This window comes from Equus caballus, chromosome 19 (assembly GCF_041296265.1).
Source record: "Equus caballus isolate H_3958 breed thoroughbred chromosome 19, TB-T2T, whole genome shotgun sequence".
In the NCBI taxonomy this organism is placed as follows: Eukaryota; Metazoa; Chordata; class Mammalia; order Perissodactyla; family Equidae; genus Equus; species Equus caballus.
The window spans coordinates 42,042,259-42,065,504 of NC_091702.1; the positions used below are offsets into that span (position 1 = coordinate 42,042,259).

At 51.1% G+C, this 23,246-nt stretch overlaps 1 protein-coding gene across 1 annotated transcript in view; it reads right to left on the reverse strand.

The window, feature by feature from the left end:
- The window catches only part of XXYLT1 (xyloside xylosyltransferase 1), a 170,736-nt gene that overhangs the window by 143,187 nt on the left and 4,303 nt on the right, over window positions 1-23,246 (reverse strand). The window lies entirely within an intron of this gene.

Here is a 23,246-nt window from a genome sequence, read left to right on the forward strand (position 1 = left end):
CAGAGGAGGAAGACATCAGCACGACCAGTGATTACAGTAGACGAGAGAACTAACAGGACCCTAAAGAGCTGGTTTCCTTGTTCGATATTAGTCCAGACTATAAGTCCAGCCCACATGTAGCCCCAGGATATCAAATTACCAGACATTCTGCTCACATAGTCCTGCAACTTTTCCCTGTTTCTCCCTGTGCCCTGCAACATCTAGAACATTCCACCACTCACAAGAGGCACTCAATAAATGCAGCCCAAGCCAGAGCCCAGATGTTCCTCTTCCTCCATCTTCAACCCTCACAAGAGATCTGCTGATGACCCCTTCCACCTCCCTCTTTCCTGGCAGCTGACAGAACGGACAAGCCTGCAAGGCTGCCACACGCTGCACAGCCAGCACAGTAACAACCTCAGGACCAAGAACCTACCTGAACAGGGAGGGTGCCAACAGAGAGGAGAAGCCATGCGGACACCCTGACCAGCTCGGGGACAATGTCAGTGGCCCTGCCAGCAGGAAAAATGACAGGTGTGGGCGGTACCCAAAAAGTTCTCAAGTTGGGTGGCTCCGTTCTCTCTTTTCCTTGCTTTCACTCTGCCCAGTTCCTTCTAGTCTCCTGGTGTCACCCCAGCCTGCACCCCCAGATCCCCTTCGCAGCCCTGCAGGGGCGGTCAAGTGCCCTCTGTCTGCTTTTCCCTTCTTTAGGTTCGGATTTTGGCCAGAAACCTGTTTTTCTCTTACCTCACGAGTGTGTTTGCTTTTGTCTGTGGGTCTACTTAAATTTCTAAAACACTATTAAACGTAGAAAAACTTTTATATTGTGTTAGTGCTCACACTGCCTAACTGTAACTCTTTAAATCTTTCATCTCTTTGTAAAAGTCTTTTTAAAATTTCTTGACATTTCTTTTCTAATGGATTATATTCCTTTACCCTATTTCTGACTGCTTTTCTTCTTTGACGTTTTCTTTTCTGTGACCTGTCACCCTGAGGTGTGGAATCCAGACCAGTTCTGCAGTTTCCCGACACAGATGCTGAATTTCGTCTTTCACCTCCTGCACCCCACATTCTCCCCTCACCCTCTGCCCGCGGCTTCCTGGCTGCACAGGCATCGCAAATTCTGACAGGTTTCCCCACTTCCTGCCTCATCCCCCTCCAAACCAGCTTCTGTTGTGCCTCTCGAGTAATCTTCCCAATTTACAAATTCATTTCTCTCTTTCCTGTGACGGCCCCTCACTGCCCTCGGTTACTGTCCAAACTCCCCAGCAAGGCTTATGAGACCCCACACTAGTGGCTCTGGGTGCCCCTCCTGCCCTCCCTTCCTCCGGGGACCGGGCAGAACTGAACTAGGCAGTCCCCACTCTGTCCGCCACACCTTGGTGTCCTATGTCCTTATATATTTGTATCTGCTCTTTGTGGCACCGTGGGAACCCCGTCTCCCAGCCTCGCCCCTCCCTCCCAGCCCCCATCCGCCTGGTAGATGGACTCTCACTCCAGGCTGTGCACAGCCTCCCACCATTCATCACACTGTCCCATGCACCCTGTATCACGTGGAAGGAGGCTCTGCTTCCCTGTCTGACTCCTCTCCGGGTCTTTGTTTCTAGTCCGCCGGGTGGGGCACTCCTTGAGGCTGGAGGCTGTGACTGCCCTGTGCCCAGCCCCTGGCCACGTGACAGGCATCAGTATAGGTTTGATGAACTAAATGAACTGCACTCTGGGTAAGTTACTAACCCTCCCTGAGCCTCAGTTTCTTCATGGATGTCCAGGAATGATAATGCCTCCCTCTCCTAGTGGCTGTTAGGACTCCTCAGGACAAGCAGACAAAGCACCTAACATGGAATGGCCACACTGCACTTACTCCTAAGTGTTAGCATCCACACTCAGGCCCCTGCCCCCCACTCCATCTCCCTCCTCAGACCCCTGAATCCCCTCTCCTCACAGATCAGTCTTCACTCAGGAGGCAGCCTTTCTCTCTGAGCCTCATTACACATCCCAACCACTGCCAGAAGCTGGAATTTGACAAGAAACTGGAAGCTGACAAGAGGGCTCTCTCAGAAATGGAAGGCTCTATAATCATTAAAAAGATAGGGAATGGATATGTACAACCCAACACACACACACACACACACACACACACACACACACAGAGCAGGGCCTGCCCCAGCAGCCAGCTTCTCCCCCTCCCGGGTCCCCACCCCACCCCAAAGCTTCACAGGAGACAATTACATCCCATCAGCATTGATAGATTTATGAGGACAAACTGTACTGAGTACGTTGTTCCAAATGCAGTACGGTGAAGCCTGCTGCAATGAATATTTCATATAATAAATCTCCTAAAAGATAAATTAATATGTTCCATGGAGTACACTTTATGCAGCAAGAAGCAAACCACAGACACTGCAAGTGTGATCAAAACATCCAGGCCTCCCCATGTCTACAACCATTTCGCACCCTGTGGTCTCCGAGGGCAGGGTCGGGGTCTGGCAGGTTCTGAAGCCCCCAGCCCAGGGTCAGTGCCAGGCAGGAGGCAGTGAAGCAAGAGTGATGGAAAGAGAGGGAAATGGTCAGAGAAAATGCCACCCCTCCCTCTGTTCTTCCTCCTTTTCACATTCCCCACCTCGGGGGCTGCAGGAAGAATTATCATAGAATCTAGAAAACCAGGAATATAATACAAGGCGACTCTCATATTGAAGGCAGGTGGTCAACAAGAAGATCCAAAACAATGGCTTATCCCAACTTGACTACATGATTTTTAGGGATGTCAATTAAAAAGTCAAATCACTGTTTGTAACTTTTATTAATTAATTTATATACATATTTAAAATTAAACATTTTATTATTAAATACTATTTTCCCCTACCCACCTTAAAAAATGATTTCTTTTTCAAACCCTTCATGTGCAGCCTCAATGTTAATGCCTTTATCAACCCGAGTCAAGCTGAGTCACGCACAGCAGTTTTCCAGAACACATCATCCATTTGAGATGTTCTGGACACGGCTCCTTGTGAATTTATATAGGATGTTGTTATTGGAAATGGTATCCCAACCCCCAAAACCCATGTTCATATCATTAAGGCAGTTGGTTTTTCCATCAGCCTATAATCATGAGCCATTTAGTGTCTTCCTTTTATTAGTGATCTTTAAAAGGCTTTCTTACATCAACACTCCGGGGACAGTCTCCTAGCTCTGGAATAGCGCTTATAATTCCTGGAACTTGCTTATAATTATGAGATCAAAACCCCAGAGATAATGGCTAAATCTGTGTTAAATTTCTTTGCCTCCTTTTATTTTTAATGAATCCTGTCAAGTAACTTCCAGAAACACCCCAATTCAGTAATGACTGAGGTTGTTCCAGGCTAAGGTGTTCTCACGCTGTACTTTGTTATTCAAAATACAGCATGTCACTGAGAGAGCACTGTGTAATACAAGAGATTTTGGGCGAGGGGAGAGGGGAAGCTTGTCTCGTATCCACCATGCACAGCACATTCGCAACACTTCCAAAATGGGGAGGCCAAAGCAACTAGAACAGCAGGGCCTGGTGCCAGGCAGGACAGACATCTTTGCCAGCCTGGCCCTGGGCTCGTTGGCACAGACAGGCCTGAAGAGCCAGACCACTGCTCCACTGGGGACATAAAGCCATGCCAAGCCTTAGTCCAGCTTGGTGGAGAAAACTCATTTACCACTTGGCATACCCCACTGGAGTCAGGTCACGCCATGCTCTTGGAGCCAAGAAGGGAGGTGGCGGGGACCAGCCCTGTGCACAGGGAGATGCCAGGTTTCCAGGAAACACCCAGGCCTGCTTGAGGAACAGCAGCTCCTCCCGCCACCAATAGCAGTGCCGCAGGAGGGTGACGTCCCCTCCCCACGCTCAGCCAGAGACTGTCCCTGGAAGAGCTGTTGGAAAGAAGAGTGACAGCACAAAGCTCTGGGAAACCTATCCATATCTAACACTCCAGGCGCACCCCGCCATATGCTGGAATCCTTGTACTGCGGGAACACCAAATGGGGTTCCACCTGCCCCGAGGGGCCGCCCGGAGCACCGGGTAGGAAGGCTTCTGCAGCAACACCAGGACTCGGCAAAAGAGCATCAACAGTAATGTCCGCCAGGGGGCTGGCAAACTCCCCTCCCCTGGAGCTATCACCTCAGCTCTGCGAGCACCAGCTTGGGCTGGACTCACGCCTGTGATGGGGAGTCAGTGCCTCCTGAGAGCCAAGCCCAGGCATGGGGTGGGCAGTTCTGGGTTCAGATGCAAACTCCACCACTTAGTCACCTGGCAACCCTGGTCAAAACAGTACTTCAACTCTGCCTCATCTATAAAATGGGAAAGAATCACAGTGGCTGTCTCACAGGGCTTTTATGAGGAATGAGGAGGAGCTCAGTAAGGACAACTGACATATCACCCTGTCCAACAAAAAGCCTTCCCCATAGAAGGACACCTAGATTTGACAAAAGAATACATTGTGTAATGAATAGTCCAAGATACTACACGGCAATAACCCGCTGCTCTGCGGTGCTCGGCCTGGGAGGAAAGGTGGTCCCGGGTCCTCCCTCCTGCTACACTCAGCCCGCACCCCGGGTCCCGCCTCTGCCAGGGCTGCCCAGTGCCCAACCAGAAGGTTCCTTCCTTACTCTTCCTGCTCAGCATGGAGTACCTATTTGCAAACCAAGCTTCTAACGTTACTAAAACCGTCCAAACCAGTAGGTCGATTAAACACAATTCTGAATTGAAGACATCTTAATATCAGAAAAGTCACTAAGTAAGGACATCTGCCTCACAATTAGAAATAACATGTCCCTGTGCCAGACCCCTGCTCTCAGGCCTCTCCAGCCTGGGAGGATACCAGGGAAGATGGGAGAAGAGCCGTCCTTGAGTTCAAGAATCAGGACAGGTCTTTCAGGGAATCGACAAGTACTTGGCACCTTCCCAAAGAGGAGCTGTTGTGCCTTCTTGGAGCGGGGGTAGGTCTCCCATTTCACCCTCGCCCCCCCCCACCCCATAGCATCCTTCAGGACAAACTGGAGAATGAGTATCAGACAGTGACTTGCTCTGAGGGCAGTGAGTGGGCACAAGGGAGCCCCAACACAGGCTGGTCAGCTCCCACAAATACATTCCTAATCTGTGTGATCTTAGTAATCAATTCCAAAAAGAGCTGGAGGAAAAATGCTTTTCTGGAAAAAAATTTTTCTCATTGACTTGCACTATGAATGTGAAGGCATATTTCTATGAAGGAAAGAAAAATCTGCTAACAGACTGGCAATCTTCCAATCCCACAAACATGCCAAACACCTGTTACACCTGAGGGCCTTTGCACTGACTGTCGTCTCTGTTCAGAAGCCTCTCCCAGAGTGCTCACATGCCTAGATCCTTCTAGCCATTCAGGTGTCAATTTAACCATCACCTCCTGAGATCTTCTCCGATCAAAAAAGTAGCTACCCCATCCTCAACATACACACACACACAAACACAAACACACACACACACACACACACACACACACACACACCCAGTCCTGGCTATTCCATTACCAGATTTATTTTCTCCATAGCACTTATCACCTGACAAGTTATATTTTCAAGGGTCCTCTCATGTATTGTCTGTCTCTCCCCAGGCTCCAACCAGCCTGGAAGGCACCATGAAGGAGGGACCTAGTCTGTCTTGCTCACCACTACGCGTCCAGCTCTTGGCCGTGTTTCACATACAGTGGAAGCTCAGCAAGTGCTTGCTGTAGGAAGGAATGAGCAAGTGAATGGGCAGAGGAAAGCACCCAGAGTAACGGGTAACCCAACAACCTGCTCCAGGACACAGCAGTGGTCCCACAGGGCCTGTTCCTGGGAGGACGGGAGAAGGCAGAGGCTCCTTCCTGACCCCAGGATCTCCCCCAGGTGTGTCATGTGCTTCCCCAGCTTCACTCTAGCCCCTCCCCAAAGGAGAGGAATTTCTTCCGCATGGGACTCATTCTAAACCTTCAGGAAACTGGGTCTTCTTCTCACCTTTAACCTGCTGGTCAGAATGTCCAGTAGGGCTGGGCTGTAATATCTCACTTTGTCATAGGAGCTGTTGCCTAATACACTGTATTCCTAACCTACAAGTTGCTTTAGAATAACTATGCTCCATTGTTTAATTTTACGTCTGAAATTATCTCAAAGGTGCTTCCTTGAATGAAGTCTTCCTGGACTGGGGAGCAATAGATAGATGATTGATTGACAGATGGGTAGAGTAACAGATCTATTGATCTCTTTTTTTAATCATTATCAAGTCCTAAAAATACTCTGTTATCAGTGGCTGCCTGTTGCCCCCCCACCAATAACTTTAACTCTCTTTAAAAACAAAGATCTCCCAGGATAAATGAAAAATGCTCTGAATTTGTTAGTTTTCAATGAAAAAGCTAAAAATTATCATTGATGTACAGTTTTTCTGAGAAAATGAAAATATAAATCCACAGGTTGGGCCCCTCCCTAATGCGACTTTTATCACTTCTGCAAGATGTCCCAGATTTAATTCCATTTTGTCAGGCAGAACCACAAGCAGCTGAAGAGGAAAAATGAAGCCTGCCCATCTAATTTCCAAAGCAATTTCCAACACCTATGCTCATGACCCACTTTACTAACAGCTCAAAAGCTACAGGGCCCCCCACCGTCCTCACTGCAGGGCATCCAGCCACTACCAAGCACCTTGTCTGGCTCCCTCTCCACCCTCACCCCCACCTGCACCATCAGTGCTTTCCAGATAACTAGATCTGCAGTTAACGTTCTGGGACCCCTACAAAATCCCCAGCATTTCAGCAGAGAGGGGCTGTATTCCAGTCTTCCAAAACCTTGATGTGACCAGGGTAGGACAAGGGGGAAACATAACGTAAGAGAGACGGGCCTGGCACCTGGATGGTGGGTGACTGAGGGCTGAACCACATCGACAGGAGACGTGTGTCCAGCAAGCCTGTGAGCTCCAGCCGTACTGCTAGGGGGGTGGCTTGGATCCGAGGGTTTCCAGCTTCACTGTGCACAGGCTCTCACCGAGGAGTCTCGTAAAAATGCAGACTCCTGGGTCCTGACCCCAGACATTCTGAGTCAGAGTCTGGGGTGAGGTTCGGGAATCTTCATTTAATTAAAACCACCCCCCATGATTCTAGTGCAGGTGGCCCCCATATGGGGACTTTGAGCAGGGTGGTGACGATGGCCCCACTCTACTCCGTGCCAGTCAGACCGCCTCAGGGTACTGGTTGGTTTCAGCTCTGGAAATCACACTGCAGGAAGGCTGTGGGCAAACTTCCAGAGCGTGTGCAAAGGAGAGGACCAAGGTGGCAAAGGTCCAGACTCCTTTCATCCGAAGAGCAGCTGAAGGCTCCATAGGCATCTGCCCTGGTGGGGGTGGGGAGGGGATTACACAACCTCACACACTGCCAGGGCCTTCTCTCCAGCTCCTCCCTCTGTCCCCACTCGTGTTCCCACCATGTTTCATTTTCTTGCCTGTAATGGAGACAGGATAAATGGCAAAGATAAACCCCTTTTCCCTTTCAAAACCTCAGTTCTCTGTTGACTCAGGTGCCCCTAACAGAGCCGTCAAGGAAGAACAGCCCATCACAACCGGAAGGGAGGAGGCCCCAGGCTAAGGAGCTGGACCCAGTGCCCTCTGTGCGCCCAGTGTGGCTGCACCAACTTTTCTTCCTCCTCGCTCTGTTCCCATCCTCCTCACCTCCAGTGGTAAGAGGGTCTTTGGCAAATGGATACAGAGATGAAGACCTTGTTAGCATACTGATGTACAGATATTGTGTATAAGAGAATAAGCAAGAAAACAGTTGGTGGGTCTTGTAGGTGCTCTGCTCTGTAGACCTTCGAACACCTGAGCCTTCCAAGTGAGTTTCCAGGATGACCACCAGGAACTATGGCAAATCACCGGGAAGGAGCCACAGCCACGTCCCTGGAGGGCAAGGAAGAATCTGAGACAAGACGAACACATTGAGAGAAGCAGAGAGACAGAGGGGGTGGCCCAGATGCTCCTCAATAAGGCTGATTATCAACGAATCATAAGGCGACTTCAAGGGAAAAGTGGGGGCAGAAAAAACAGGTCTGTGCCATCTTCTAGCCTCTGTAAGTGTTAATGACCAGCTAACGGTGATATCACACTGTGGCCCCGTGCCTTCCAGATATTCTTGACATAGCAGAGGGGTTCCATAAGTATCGATCCATAATTCTATAGCACAGTCCCTCCAACTCCCTCAGCCCCACAGCTTCACCTCGCCACTCACCACCTGCTGCTCTGGCCTCCAGCCCCTGGATCCCCATCACTCAACACTGAGCCGTCATTCTTAAAAACAAATGCCCTCAGTCACTCCCTACCTTTTTCTAGCACTCACTAAAGAATACATTTGGTGATCTCTTTTTAAAGCAAATAACCTTTACAGAGTGGGTATAATCATTCCCCAATACATCTCTTTTAAAAATTACAAGGTTTTGGTTTTTTACATTTAATGCTAAATTTTCCTGACAGTAGGAGCCAGTTTGCTACAAAATAATGTTTTCCACCCCAAAAGATAAGAAAAGGTCTGAGAGCGAAGGAGAGCAGGGAAAGGAGGAGAGACGGTCGTTGAGAGGGATTTCATTGTGGAATCAGAGGACAAGCTGCCCCAGTCTACCTACTCACCAGGAAGTTGACTGCTTGTAGGTCTGCTGAGTCTTCTTCACCAGATTCCTTGATTTGTTCTTTTTTGTGTGGTAATCTCCCATGACCTATGACTTCCCAAAGAACCTTGCGGTGTGACCACAAGTGACACCCAAAGGGATGCACTTAGTCATCTTCCTGCTTCATCAGACAGGCAGAAAGGTGGCCTCAGCCGGGGGGGCCTGCCTCACATTCCACCTCCTACCCATCGTCTTGTGCATGGCTGAGCCTCAGTCCCCACAAGCCCCACTCCCCTCCTGGCTCTCTGGGATGGGGACCCAGATGGATCGATGCACCAGAGCACTCTGCTGAGCTCAGACCAATCAGACCTCAGGGCAGCCTCCATCATTTCCAGAGGCTGCCCACTCTCCCAGGTTTCACGAAACCTCCTCGTCCAGTGCTCCCCAAGATGTGGTACACACCTCCAGAGGGGTACAAAAGGGACTTCTAAGAGGCACACAGACCACCCATTCTATTTTAATACTTAGGGACTTACTTTGATATGTAGACTACTAGAAATGTTAGTAAAAAACACTTTAGAACTATGATTTCACAGATGTTACCTAAGGAGAGGCTAAGGAAAAAGAAAAAAAACAGGGTGAGTCAGTTTAAAACACACATCAAGTGGTAATGCTGCAGGCAGTTCTAGGATATTGTCAAGAACAGGGAAGGAAACAGTCAACGACCAGACTTTAACAGGACTGCTCCTGTCCGTCGCCTCCCTTTGTGGGTGAGATGACGTGTTTAAAATGCCAAGCACAGCCCCGGCAGCCAGGAGATGTGCACAGACAGAGTCCCTGCCTCCCTCAAGGTTACACACAGCTGACGTCAGAACCAGATCTCCTGAGTCCTCCCCACTAAGTCCCTTCGTGCAACCTCAAGCTCAGACAGACTCCCTGGGTGATAACTGGAGACCCAGCACTTCTCTAAGCCCCACCACGCCAGGCACTGGCATCTGCTCATCCTAGGACCACAAAGAAATGAAACGAAACATGTCAGGCAGCAACGTAAACAACCAGGAGCTCATCCGATCCTGGCCATGACCGTGCTCTTTATAGAGGAGGCAGCTGTAGCAGGAGAGGTGAAGTCACCTGTCCAAGGTGACTCAGTGAACGGCCAAGGCCCAGATTTGAGCCCGGGCCTTTCCGATTCCAGAATACGAACAACCTCCCAGTCACTAGAGACTGCCCTCATTCCACCTTTCTTCTTCTTTTCTTCCTTCATGGAAGGGCAGATCCCAACTGAGCGTGGACACTACAAACCCGAGCTCTGTCAAAGGGGCAGCTGCTGTTTACAGCCCTTTTGAGGCCACAAGTCCGTGTCTGAATAAACTCTAATGTAGAAAACCTTGTGCTTCCCCTTTTCATGGATGGGTCTTGAATCTCCCACTCCTCCCCACCCCAACGGCTCCCCCCTGCTCAGGCCATTGTCCTCTTTCCCCTGGGCTGGCACTTTGGCCTCCCAACGGGTGTCCCCTTCATTCTGTCCTCCACACAGTGGCCAGAGTGACCCTTCCCTACTCAAAACACAGAAGAGGCTCCTCCTGCCAGTCAGTCACAGCCAGACTCCTCAGAGGGACCAGGGCTGGGACCCGCCCTCCTCCCGCTGGGTCAGACACCCTTCCCCACATGTTCTGCGCTGGCCTTGCTGCTCCTCAAACACACCAGGCAGTCCTCACCCACCCCAGCCTCAGCTTGGCTGACCCCATCACCCAAATGCTCTCTCAGGAGCTGCCTGGCCAACTTCTTCACCCTTTACGCCTCTGCTCAAATGCCACCTTCAAGTGACGGTGTCCATTCCTATCCAGTTAAAAATCACGACACCCCAAACTTCTGCTGCCTCTTACCCTGCTAACACTGTATAACTCACCTCCTAGGACACCGTACAGTTGACTCATTGCTTACCACAGAACAACAAAGTGATGAAATGAAACCCAACCCTTTCTGAGCACAAACATCACTGCATCCCAAGCAGCAAAGCAGACAAATACTATTAGCTCATTTAATCTTCTTCCTGCAGAACGGAAACTCCACAAAGGCAGAGGCTTTCCACGTGCTCTGTCTCTTCTGTTCCCTGATCCACCCAGTGAGCGTGAACGCCCTAGGACGGTGCTGGCACCTACTAAGCACACAGTAAATACTGGCTCCGTGACCAGTTCACACCGCAGCCATACTGGACATGGCTACACGAACCTGAAAAGAAAGCAGTGCTCCTTTGCTCTGGCTTTCGCGAGTGTCCCCTGGGCCAGCAGCAGCCCTTGGAGTCCCCTCTGTCAGCATGAATCTGCTTCGGCGTCCCGCCCCCAGGATCTGAGGCCCTTCCCTCAAGGCATATGAACGCACAGACCATTCACTGAGGGGACGCTCATGGGGAGCACCAGGCCACTGCCGTCCTGCAAGGCAGCCCCCACCCCCACTTGGACCTGCCGGCCTCCAGAGACTCAGGGCAAGGAGCCGCAGCTAGAAAGTGGAGACCACGTTGCCAATTACAAAAATCAAAGTCGGGGAGCAACATGGGGAGAGCCAAGAGGCCAGACAGGTCACTCATTGTCAACAGGTTAACCCTCATGATGCAGACAGGGAAACGGAGGCCCAGCGAGGGGGGATGGAGCTATCCCAGGTTACACGGCAGGTCACTGGGGGAGCCAGGCCCTGCCTCCTCGACAGCATTGCAGCAGTCGGCCAAGACTCAGCAAAGGCCACACCGCCCTCAGCTGCAGGCACCTTCCTCTCACCCTCCTCCACAGAGATTCTGAAGATGCCGGGGAAGGCGGCCCCAGTCTCCACAGCCAGGAATTTTGGAGTAGCGCTAAGGGACACTCAAGTCTGCCCTCGGTTTCCCTCCTGTCCCATTCCCAAAGCTGCTCTCAGGTTTCCACCTCCTGACATGACGGCAGTGGGACCCACAGCAAGGAAAGGGGGTCTACCCCGCGGGCTCCTCCGGAGGACACGGAGCACACAGTGGGACCGGCGGCTGGAGAAGAGCTCAGCAGGATCTTGGAAAGATGCACATGCTCCCAGATGGGTACACGCTCATCCATGGCCCAGGGGGCTCACGGGGCAGGAAATGCCCTTCCAGGTAGGGAACCTGGAGAAACCCAAGTATGTCTGTGTACACAGACGTCTGGCTGGACCTTCATGGTAGCGGCGTTTGCAACAACAAAAAAGTGGGAACAACCTAGCCATTTCTCAGAGGGAAAATGGATAAACAGGTCTGCCCATAACAAAATCCTACACAGCAGTTAAAATGACCAAACAAGACCTACATGTATCAACGTGGATAAATCTCAAAAACGTAATGTCGAGTAAAAAGAGAAATATCAAAAGGATATATAATAAGAGCATTTATTTAACTGTTTAAAATACACAAAGGAATAACATACATATTTATGTATGTACGTACGTGTATATATAAACACATATAGGTGGTAAAAGTACAAAAACACAAATTCCACAAAGTACACCACCTTCTTGGGTGTGACAAGGAACACCTGGGAGGGGGTGGGATGGGGAAGACGTAGGGATGGGCTTCAGCTATATCTACAACATTTGATTTTTTTAAAAAAAGAATTTGAAACAAACTCAACAAAATGTTAGTCCCTATTTAACATATATAGTAGGAAAACAGGTATCTATTACATTTTTCTTGAATTTTTCTATATTTTGATGCTTCATAATTTAATGTATAAAAAATGAAACACTAAAATTTTTTTTAAATAAAATACTACATAAAAGAAGAGAAATCAGAGCCGGGCAATGTAAATTTGCTGGCAAAACTCTTTACAATAGAAAGCCAAGAGTGAGCACTGAGGAGCATTCCTGCAGGGTCTGACTTTGACACATTCATTTGTGGGTACAGGACCATAAGGGACTGGGAAGAGCTCCTGGTGAAAAGTCAAGCAAGTGTTCCTGGGCACAATTCAAAAGGAAAAACCATACACAACAGAGAAGTTCTCTGTGGTTTACTTACAGTATGAAAAATCAGAAACTCACAGAATGGCTTACCAAAGAAATATGATGATCACTTACACTACAGCCGCACAAACAACAAGCAGAAGACAAGACAGAAAGACGGGAGAATGTCCATGAGAGACACCATCACGTGCGGGTCCCATACCAAGCGGAACGGGCAGGGGACCAGATTCCCCTGCTGCACCAAAGAACGCCTGCACGTGGACAAGGCTCAGGGGAACAAGGAGAAATGAAGACGGCTCGTTAGAACTACATTTATAGTTTTCTACTCTCTTGGAGGTAGGTCACAAAGGGCTCTCAGTGGGGTCCAGTTGGTGCTCCCACCTGCCCACTCTTAAGCACTTTCTCCTCCCGCCTTTACATGCCCATCCATGGCCCGGGGGCTCATGGGGCAGCGAGAATTCCCTTTCATATTTCCAGGTTATAACGAATCCCCCAAAGATTTCCATAAATCAATTCCAGATGCCGCACATGTCACAGAAAAGGGCTCAAAAGTCAACAGCTCCAGAAACCAGGAGGTTAAGCAGCAAGGTCGTATTTCATCTCCCAAAGCCAGCTGCCTGAGACAGAGCCTTCGCCTTAGGTAAAGAGAATGTTTTCATTTTGCATTTGCTCTAAAAGTCTTGCAACTCTGAGAGAGCCATATCAGGAAATAACTTCAGTTGCTCACGTTTCTGATTAAAGCAAAAGCTGCTCAGTGAGTCTAAAGAACAGACAAGTCAAGGGAACAAACCCACGTAACATCTTAAATCCTCTGCAAATACTACTCACCAGACTCGATTAACTATTTAGCTGTTGGCTCTGCACTGGTGAAGGGAGTCACTAGCTATGCTGAGTTTTAAACTGGAACACATGGAAGAAAGGGTGCTCTCAGACAAGTCACAGGGGCGCCCGCCATCAGCTCACACTAGGGAGCACCTTCCATTATGGACTGCAGGGTGGCCAGTGCACCTGAGGCTGGGCAGCGTGTGACCATGCTCCCAGAGGGCACCCCATATGCCCTACCCATCAGCCCCCTCCTGGCTGAGTGGGCCACAGGCACAGCTGGACCCTGAATGGGCAATCAGAGACCCGAGATTCTGGCCATGACTCAGAGGTCAGCAGTGACTGACCAAGCCTTGCCAGTTTTCCAGTGTACCATCCCCAGGGACTCAGGACCAAAGTCCCACCCCACACTGACCACAGGTTAAACTTACCTTAAAACAAGTAGTCAGCAGCTGAAATAACAAGCGTCTCGCCCTGCCAACCACAAGGCGCAGGCCCACTTCCCTACTGGGTATTTCCAAGTTACCGTGTCCTTCCCAGGAGCCATTCCCTTGAGCTGAAAGCTTGTTGCTTTTCCACTGTGAGAAAACTGGGGACCACAGGGCGTAATGCTGCTCAGCTGATCCCTCCAGGCTCAGTCACCACCTCACTCTTACTCAGCTCGTACACAGGATATAAGAAAGTATGTGGGCCAGGGGTCTCTGTGCCAAACCTACTCTTTTATTTGATAAGACAAACCTAAGCATCCATGCAGCCGGCTCAGGCGTGGCCACCTATACTAGGAGCTGACCTGTGACACAGGATGAGCAGGTGCAGACCGGCGGGGCAGGGCCATGAGATGGTACTGTAGGGGTGGACCCAGAGAGGGGCCTGCTGCGGGAAGGCAGAACAGACCTGGACAACCTTCACGGGGGATGGGGCAGCCGGGCCTGAGGTCCACAGCAGACACCTGGTACGTGCTGGGCACAAACAAGTCCTTTAGACACAGTAATTCATTTAACTTCATCTCCACAAGGTTTTGAGGTGGGTGATATTATTGCACCCCTTCTACAGATGAGGAAGGATTTCAGAGAAGGCAAACAACCACCCATCGCCTCCCAGAGGGATGAGGCAGACCTGGAATCTGACCCAGGCCCCCTGCAGTTAATACCATACTCATTCAAGAGACATGAGCCCACCCCTACACCAGGCTGCACCGGGACGGAGAGAGATCAGACCTGGACGCTACCCTGGAGGCCTCCCATCTGGCAGCTTCACCACCACTGCAGACAGAGCAGGGGAAAACAGAGGCATCAGAGAGAGCGATCAAGGCAATAGGTCTTCAGAGAGAGTGGACTCTCCAGGAGGGGTGCATGAGCGGCACCTTAAAGACAAGCTAGTTGGACTTTGAACCAGCAGAAAAAGAGGCATCCAGGGCCCCTACTGTGTGTCATGTAGATCAGCTCACATAATGGGGAGCCCACTACCCAGAAATCCTTGTAACAGACACAGCAGGACTGGGGCTGATGTTCAGACCTAGGCCAAAGCAGCAGTGGGAGTCCTTACACCAACCCCCGTCACACATACAATCCCCTCCACACACACACACACACACTCACACACAGGCTCAGCCCCCAGGAGGCCCGGAGTGGGCTGCGTAGGGCCAGGCAAACGGGCAGTGGGCGCCTTTCAGAACGGCTTGGGGCCTGCACCTGAGGACGCCTACTCAGCTTCATTCTGGGGCAGCTGCTCAGTGGGGTGTGAAGCAAAGCCATTCAATGTACACAAAACACAGGCGACTGCAGGGCAATCACAGGTGAGATCCGAAAAATGTGTCAGGCTGGGAACAAAAACAGAGGACAAAGAAGTGCACAGAGAGCCAGCACAACTCAGAACTGGCTTCAGACACAAACAACAAGGACAGCAGGCAGGGACACACTGAGGGCAGGAGACCTAGGCCCCAGGTCCCTTGTCCACTGACAAGCTGTGTGGCCTTGAGCAAGTCGCTTGGCCTTTCTGAGCCCCCATTTTCTTGCAGGTAGCATGAAGGGACTGGACTACATGACCTTTCCAGTTCCCTCCAATGCTGACCTGCTATGACTTGCTGCCCAATGAGGGTCCTCTAAGATTCCACACACTAAAGCAAGGCCCCCAGCTGGCTCTCCAGGGAATAACCTTGAGGAGGAATAAAAGATCTGCCCCATGCATGCCCCAAGCCACACAGCGGGCCCTCGACCTGCTGACAAGGGCAATAGGACATGTGCGTAAGGCCCCAGAGAGCACTGGGCACGGGGGCAGTGTGGGAATCCTACTCGGGGGAGCCTAGCTCTCACAGCGCCGTTCCCTGTTTGGAGGGACTAGAACGAACCACAAAATAAACAGACATTACAGGCATCAAGGCACAGTGTTGAGGAGTCAGAAAAACCGGGTTCCTACCCTGGCTCAGCCACCTCGTAGCTGTGTGGCTCTGAGGAAGCTGCTACAGCTGCTTTGCGCTCAGGATGCTCATCTGTGAAACCTCTTCCTGGGGGAGAATCCCTCCCTCCTCGCTGGACTGACTGCTCCAAGGATCAAATAAGAGAATGAAGGTAGAAGCTGGCATCGTGCCTGTCACTTAAATGGTGGCAACCGTTGCTATCATTGACGATGATGGCTAACACCTGAGAGAGCTTGGGTGATTCTGCACGTCGCCCCCTTCACCCCGAGGTGCAGCCTGGCTTGGGACTGAGGCCGAGAAACGAATCAACATCTCCCAGAGGGGGGAAGGAGAGTCAGCAAGGAGGACTTGGTCAGAGCCATTCCAGGGACTACTGGCTTCGAGACCCCTCCAATCTCTCACCCTCCATTCCGGAAAGGTCTGGAAAGGACAAGTGCTTTACAACTTCCCAGCACCCAGTCTCCACACGCCAGTGAGAGAGTGATGGAATATTCCTCAGGGCTGGAAGGTCCCTACCCATCTTACAGATGAGAAACTGAGGCTCAGAGGCATAGGTGAGGGGCTGGAGGCTCAGAGGGGTTACATCCAAGGCCACGCTGTTCCCAAATGTCACAGACTGCATTTGAGCCCAAGTCTCAGGCTCGAAGTCATGCGCTCCTACCCTGGGGCCACCCCTTGGCAGACAGGACAGCTCTGCTGGTGGACAGCTCCAGGGTGGAGAGGAAGAGGAGGTGAGGGAGCACAGGGGTGCTTCCAAGGCTGGAGAACCAGAGCAGGGCAACAGAGGCCAGCCTCTGGGACACTCCGTCCCACCAGCAGGAGGATCACTTAATCGGGGCTGCTTAACAGTAATTACCCCAATAAATAAAACAAATGGCTTTAATTTAAAAAACATTAACTTAACAGCAGGCTTTGTGCCAGCTGACAGGCCCTGGCTCTGCTGCTCAGAACAGGCACCTGGAACAGAGACGGGAGCACACAGGGACAGGAGCACATAGAGACTGGATCACAAACTTGCCTCTTGGGGCCAGGGTCCCTAGTAAAGGGCCCTATGGTCTGAGGAAGCGGGGCGGGGGGGGGGGGGGGGCCGAGGCTGGTGATGTCCTGGTCACCCTGATGGGTCCTCAGCAACCTACAGGCCATTGTGAGTGGCAGAGGCCAAAGGAAAGAGCCGTGGACAGGGAAAGGTGTGAGGAAGGGAAGCAGGGAGTCCCTCCCAGGTCCTGCCAGGTACCCCAGACGGCATTCTGCAGGTGTGGGAGATGCAGGAAGCCCCCGTTCTCGACCCCTCCAGCGGCCGGCGGGCTCCTCCTCACCTCTAGCGGCCTCCCTCCGCCAAGCACGGACTGGGGATGCTCACATTCACCGCTGTGACGTGCCCCATGAGGGGGGAATCCGAGCCCATCTGACAGCTAAGGATGCAGAGACTCCACGCAGTCAGGCAACCAGGACCAGAGCCAGGACCTGCACTGGGATGAACGCGCCCCTCCCCGCCATGCCTGCCTCTCGGAGACTCGGGCCACTTGTCCAACTTTCCACCAAGTGCCAGGACATCTGGGGCCCCAGATGGAGCGCAAACCGAGCTCACCGCGGGCGAGAGGGGCTCTCCCCTCACGCAGCTCCAAGAGACACGCTTTCCCTTTCTAAGCGGAAGCCCGCCTCCCTGCACCCGGAGGGCCCGTGCTAGGTGCGACGGGACCCCAGATTGAGGGGAAAGGATGCGCCCTGGGAAGCTGCGAGGCCCGGGGGCGGCGCCGGGTGAGGTCACGGGGCTGGGACCAAGGAGGGGCGAGCAGGCTCAGCTGCGCAGGGACACACTCCGCCCCCATCCTCACTCTTCCCTCCGACTGTGCCGCGGCGAAGCACTGCAGGCTTCTCCAGCCAGGATCGCAGCTTCTTTTTCATCCACCTTTTTCAAAGGGCCTCATCAAAGCAGGTGTACAGCGGGCGCAGGAAGGAAATGACCGCCCACAATCACCACGCAGACTCCCTTTCACTTCAGTCTTCCCTTGTAAAACACGGGGGGCGGGGAGGGAGGGAGGGGGGAGAACGTTCGTCGAGAAAGAACAAGAACAGCTCCGCGTGCGCGCGAGGTTCCGGTGGTGGGAGAAGCAGCGCGGCCCGAGCACCCAGCGCCTGGCTCCGGCCGCGCAAACGCGGTGCAGCAGCGCCCCCCAGCGGCCGCGCGGAGCGCCGCACGCGGCTCGTAGGCCGGGGAGGTGACCCTGGCCCGGGAGCAGGAGGGCAAGCTCCCGCCCTCCCCACTACTGCCCGTCTCAGAGAGGGCGCGGTGACCCGCAGGGGAGCCCGGCGGTCCAGCGTGAGCTGCACTCCCGCAGCTCCTCCTTCTCCTGGCCGGGGAGCCCCGCGCGCTGATTCCAGCCCTGGAGCTCCTTCCAGCGCACGCCCTCAAGCAGAGGACACACCACCTGGTGCCCATCTGGGGAATACATCTCCGCCAATAGCAACTCCCTGGTCCGTCTCAAGCACAGGGCAGCTGGAAAACTAGCCCTGAGGAACCGGCAGGGGTTTGGCCTCCTGGAGGTCAGGGTGGTGCTCGCCCACCCCCAGCCAGAGATCCGTGGGGACACAGGGACGTGAGCCCCGGCTGCACGGGCCCCACATCCTGCCTGCTCTGCTGTGGGGGTTAAGGTAAGCCAGCTCTCATCCACCCTTCCAAAAGGGACCAAGGCTGCTGGTAACGCTGACACTCAAAGAGAACAAGGGCGGGCCCAGCTCTGTGTGGCACTAAGTCTCTGTCCTCTCTGCCTGAGGTCTGTCACTGGGAGGATGCCACGCCCAGAGGTTGTTTCCTTCCTTCTCCAATGCTTGGTGATTCTGCGATGCCCCGTGAAGCCCAGTGAGACTGAAGCTGCGCTGGCGGCAGGCACAGTCTGTTCATACTGTATTTATTTGGGGCAGCTGGGCAGGGGGATGATACAGATTAGGAGGCCGGCTCCAGCCCTAGTGTGGAGCTCAGGTCAGTCCCAGATCTCTCAGCCTTGGGGGTTCCTTCACCATCACACTGATGCTCCAATGAGACGTTTGTGAAAGCGTTTTTATAAGCTCTGCAGTGCTGAACAAATGTGGTTAGTTATTCTCCTACTCAAATCTTCATACTAGTAACACCCCCTCATTGGTTTTAGGCATAACATTACTGTACACATCAGAAATTTCCAAACCGTGTTCTTCAGAATATAGGTGTTTCCAGAGATGTTACAACATCTTTCAGGATGAGGAGGAGGGAGTCAAGATACCTGGTTTTTCTTGTAAAATGCATTTTGGTAAATATGTAAGAAAAATACCAAATACACTTATGCAGTTGACCTTATCAGTATGTAATTATTTCATCATTAATCATTGGGGAAGTGCAAATCGAAACCCCAATGAGATGCTACTTCATACCCAGTAGGATGGCTATAGTCAAAAAGACAGACACATTCTGGTGAGGATGTGGAGAAATCAGAACCCTCATACACTGTCGGTGGGAATGTAAAATGGCGCAGCTACTTCAGAAAACCGTCTGGCAGTTCCTCAAAAGGTTAACAAGAGTTACCACATGACCCAGCCATTTCACTCCTAGGTATAAACCCAAGAGATCTGAAAACTATATCCACACAAAAACTTGTAAATGAATATTCACAGTGAATTATTCCTAATAGCCAAAAAGCAGAAACAACCCAAATGTCCATCAACTAATGAATGGATAAATAAAATGTGGTATATCCATACAATGGAATATTATTCAACCATAAAAAGGGATGAAGTACTGACATGTTACAACATGAACCTTAAAAACATTATGGCAAGTAAAAGAAGCCAGACGCAAAAGGTCACAGTGAAGGAGTCCTTTTATGAAATGTTCAGGATAAGCAAATTTACAGAGACACAAAGCAGATTAGTGTTTGCCAGGGCTGAGGAGAAGGGAGAATGGGGAATGACTGCTTATAGGTATGGGGTTTCTTTTTGGGCCGATGAAATGTTCTGGAATTAGTGGTCATGACTGAACCACATTGTGAATATTAAAAACCACTGAACCGTGTATTTTAAAGGGGTGAATTTTAGAGTATGTGAATTATATCAGTTTTTTTAAATTGCAAAAAAATGTAATTATGTCTTTTAAAAATGGCCCATGGGAACAGAGAACAGTCAGAAAATCATGAGAACTACTGATGCCCAAAGCTGGAACTTTCATCTGTGCGTTGAGGCCCCCATAGCAATTACAAATCATCCATGTATCAGTGTGTTTCATCTATATGATGACCCATGGCCTATGTTGTGGACTTTGCCTTATCATTTCAACACATACCTGTGAAATAATCCAGAGTTTATTGTATATGATACAATAATACTATACAAAATTATTCTCTAGATCCATGAGTAAAGTTTTCCATGAGAAACATGCACTGGTACGCAAACTACTACTGTTCTTTCATGAACATACTATAATTTAAAAGAGTTCCACTGTTAAGTGAGTTTGGTAAAACACCACTGTTCTCTAAATCCTATGGAATAACATGTCAGCCTATGTTTTCAAAGAGTCTCTCATTTCAGGACACATTTCTCTGATCACCTCTTTCCCAGACTGTCATACCATATTCAGAAGTTTCATTCTGGGTGCCAGGTGCCCGCTGCCATGACAAGCTGGAGAACCTGCATTTCAGTGTCACCTGTCTGTCATCAGCTTCATCAGTGAGACAGCCAGCATCGAGGTCTTGACACTCAGGCTTCTTTCCAGCCCCAACTACAAGCTGAGCTACTATCTTTTCAAGGACACTCACTGTTATGCTCTTGCAGTAAAAGAAACTGGAAATTTCCTAGTGTGCGCCAAGAGCTTTAACATCTGTCTAGTCACCCCTAGAACTCAGCACACATTCCTCCTGGAAGCCAACAATCGCTTTTAAGCATGGAATGCACATGGCTCCCTTTTATTCCTGACTTGTCATCTGGAGACTGAGCAACCCAGCCTCACGCCCTGAGGAGGCGGGGGTTTGACAGAAGAGGGACAGATGGCTGAGAACTCTTCTAGGATTTCTTGGGTTTAATTAATAGAGCCATCAATCAGTCAACTACAAATATTTATTGAGAGCCTAGAAGGTGCCAGGAACTGTGCTAAGAATCTGACAGTGATGGACGTCTCCACTGTTCCATGCCTTCCATACGCAGGAGGCTACACTAGGTCAGACGAAGGAGCTAAGTAGTACCCCTGCCCTCGTGGACATTATATTCCAGGAGGGGGAACAGGATGTTTTCTCAAATGTGTGGAGCACACCCCTGCCCGAGCCCTCTCATGTGCAGTTCTGACTAGAGCTTTCCGTTCCAGACGTTCCAACAGTTCACCTCTCACTTCCTTCGGCCCCGGTTCAAATGCAGCGTATCCATGGGACTGTCCCTGACCACCTCTGCCAACCCTCCCCACCCCTACACACTCCGTGTCCTCCTCCAGCCTTACTTCTCTCTCTGCAACTTATCACAACCTGACTCCCGCTCTCGTTTATTTGAAGTCGACCTCCCAACTTCCCCCCGCAACCCCACCCTGTAAGTTCCGTGAGGGCAGGGACTCTGTTCTGTTCCTGCTGTTCGCAGGCACCTAACAGGGGCTGCATGCTCAGTAACATCTGTTGAATGAATGAATGAATGAACAAATGAATAGGTGCCCCCAACAAGGTGATGGGAAAGATCACGAGGCCTGGGGTGGGGGCTGCTTTAGAAAAAGGGTTCAAGGAAGGGCTTTCTGAGTGGTTAACATCTGAGTGATGACACAGCGACAGCACAAGAGAAACACCACAAAGAAGCCACACTGCTGAGCCTCTGAGGGTGTACCAACAGAGGCAGGTGAGCCCCCCAGGCCGCTGCAGGGGGCCGGCCACCCCAAAAAGGAGGGAGGAGATGACCGCAGGGTCCTGTCAGTGCCAAGTCATGGCGAGGTGCTCTGGGGCCCACTCGTTGTGTTGATTTCCCCAGAAGTCAGCAGAGCAGAACGGCACTGTGAGACTGGACCCATAATAACCAACACAGCAGCCCTGGGCTGAGTGTGGTACAGCATCGTGCATTTAATCCTCACTGGCACATGGGAGGTGGGTATTTCACTCTCAGTTTACAGGAGGCTTGGAAGCCCTGAGAGGTGAGGGGGATTACCCACGGTCACCCAGCAGTAACTTGCAACCAGCATTTAAACTCAGCGCTGTCTCACTCCCTCGGGACCTCTCCTTGCCCACCCCACTGTGTTCTGCAGCAGGACAGGATGTAAGTGAGTGCAATGCTAAGCGATGTGGTTCCTGCATGGCAGGGGCTGTGCCTGACCCATGCCTGTGTCCCCTGCAGCTGGGAATTCAGGGTCCCACACACAGAGGTGCTTGGTCATTCCTGGGGCTTCAAAGTGCAGGCTGGGCTCCTGAGGGGGTGGGGCAGAGATGGCTGATTGCCAGCCCAAAACATGCTCTCTTCTCCTTCCTTATTAACTGAACCTCTCCTTTTAACTGAGTACTCTGCTTTGGTGCTGCCTCCATCCTGCTGCTGCAACACAGACGTGATGGCTAAAGCTCTGGCAGCCATCCTGGACCATGAGGACAAGGGCCACTCCCTAGGGACAGTGAAACAGAGCTGGAAGGAGCCTACAACCCTGATGACTTCACAAAGCTCCCATGCCAGCCCAGGAATGCCTGGACTTCATTTAGATAAGAAATAAAGCTCACTCTTGCTTAAGCCACCAATATCTGGGGGTTCCCATGCTATATTCTATCAAACCTGGTACAGCAAGGAAGGCTTATGGAAGAGATAAGTCTTGACATAGTTTTAAAAGCGTAGTATTCCACTTGACAGACAGCAGGAGACAACAGATGGCTCAGAAGCAGAGCAAGCAAAGCTCTATGATAAGGAACAGCTTTTCCTACAGCTTAGGAAGGAAAGGCTGGACAAGGAAGCTGAAGCCAGCTACTGTGGGTCTAGAAGGCTGGAATGACCTGGGATGACAGAGGTTTCGAGTGGAAATGATGTGATAAAGGCAGCGTTTTAGCAAGGTGAATGCAGCAGTCTTTCCCAGGCCAGCTGAGCCAGGATAGCCTGGAAGAAAGAAAGCTGTTCAGTCAGATGTTTCCTGAATGCCTACTATGTGCCAGGCATTGTGCTCCCAGGGAAGGCTGCACAGAGAAAAGGATGCCTGAACTGAGTCTGAAAGACTGGCAGGAGAGCACCAGGTGCTCCTGGACCCCTTACAGCAGGGACTCCTACGCTCGCCTCTGCAGCCCCATAAAAACTCCGATTCCCAAGACTCGTCCAGGACAGTCTGACCCACAGACTGGGGCAGGGCCCAGGATTCTGTATTTTTACTAAGTGTCATCAGGTGATCATATGCAGTTAGTCTATAGACCTATTACATAGGCTAGAAGCAGTTCCTAACCCAGTACCTGGTTTGGATAGTTATTAAATAAATGAACAAAAAATATACTCCCTTAG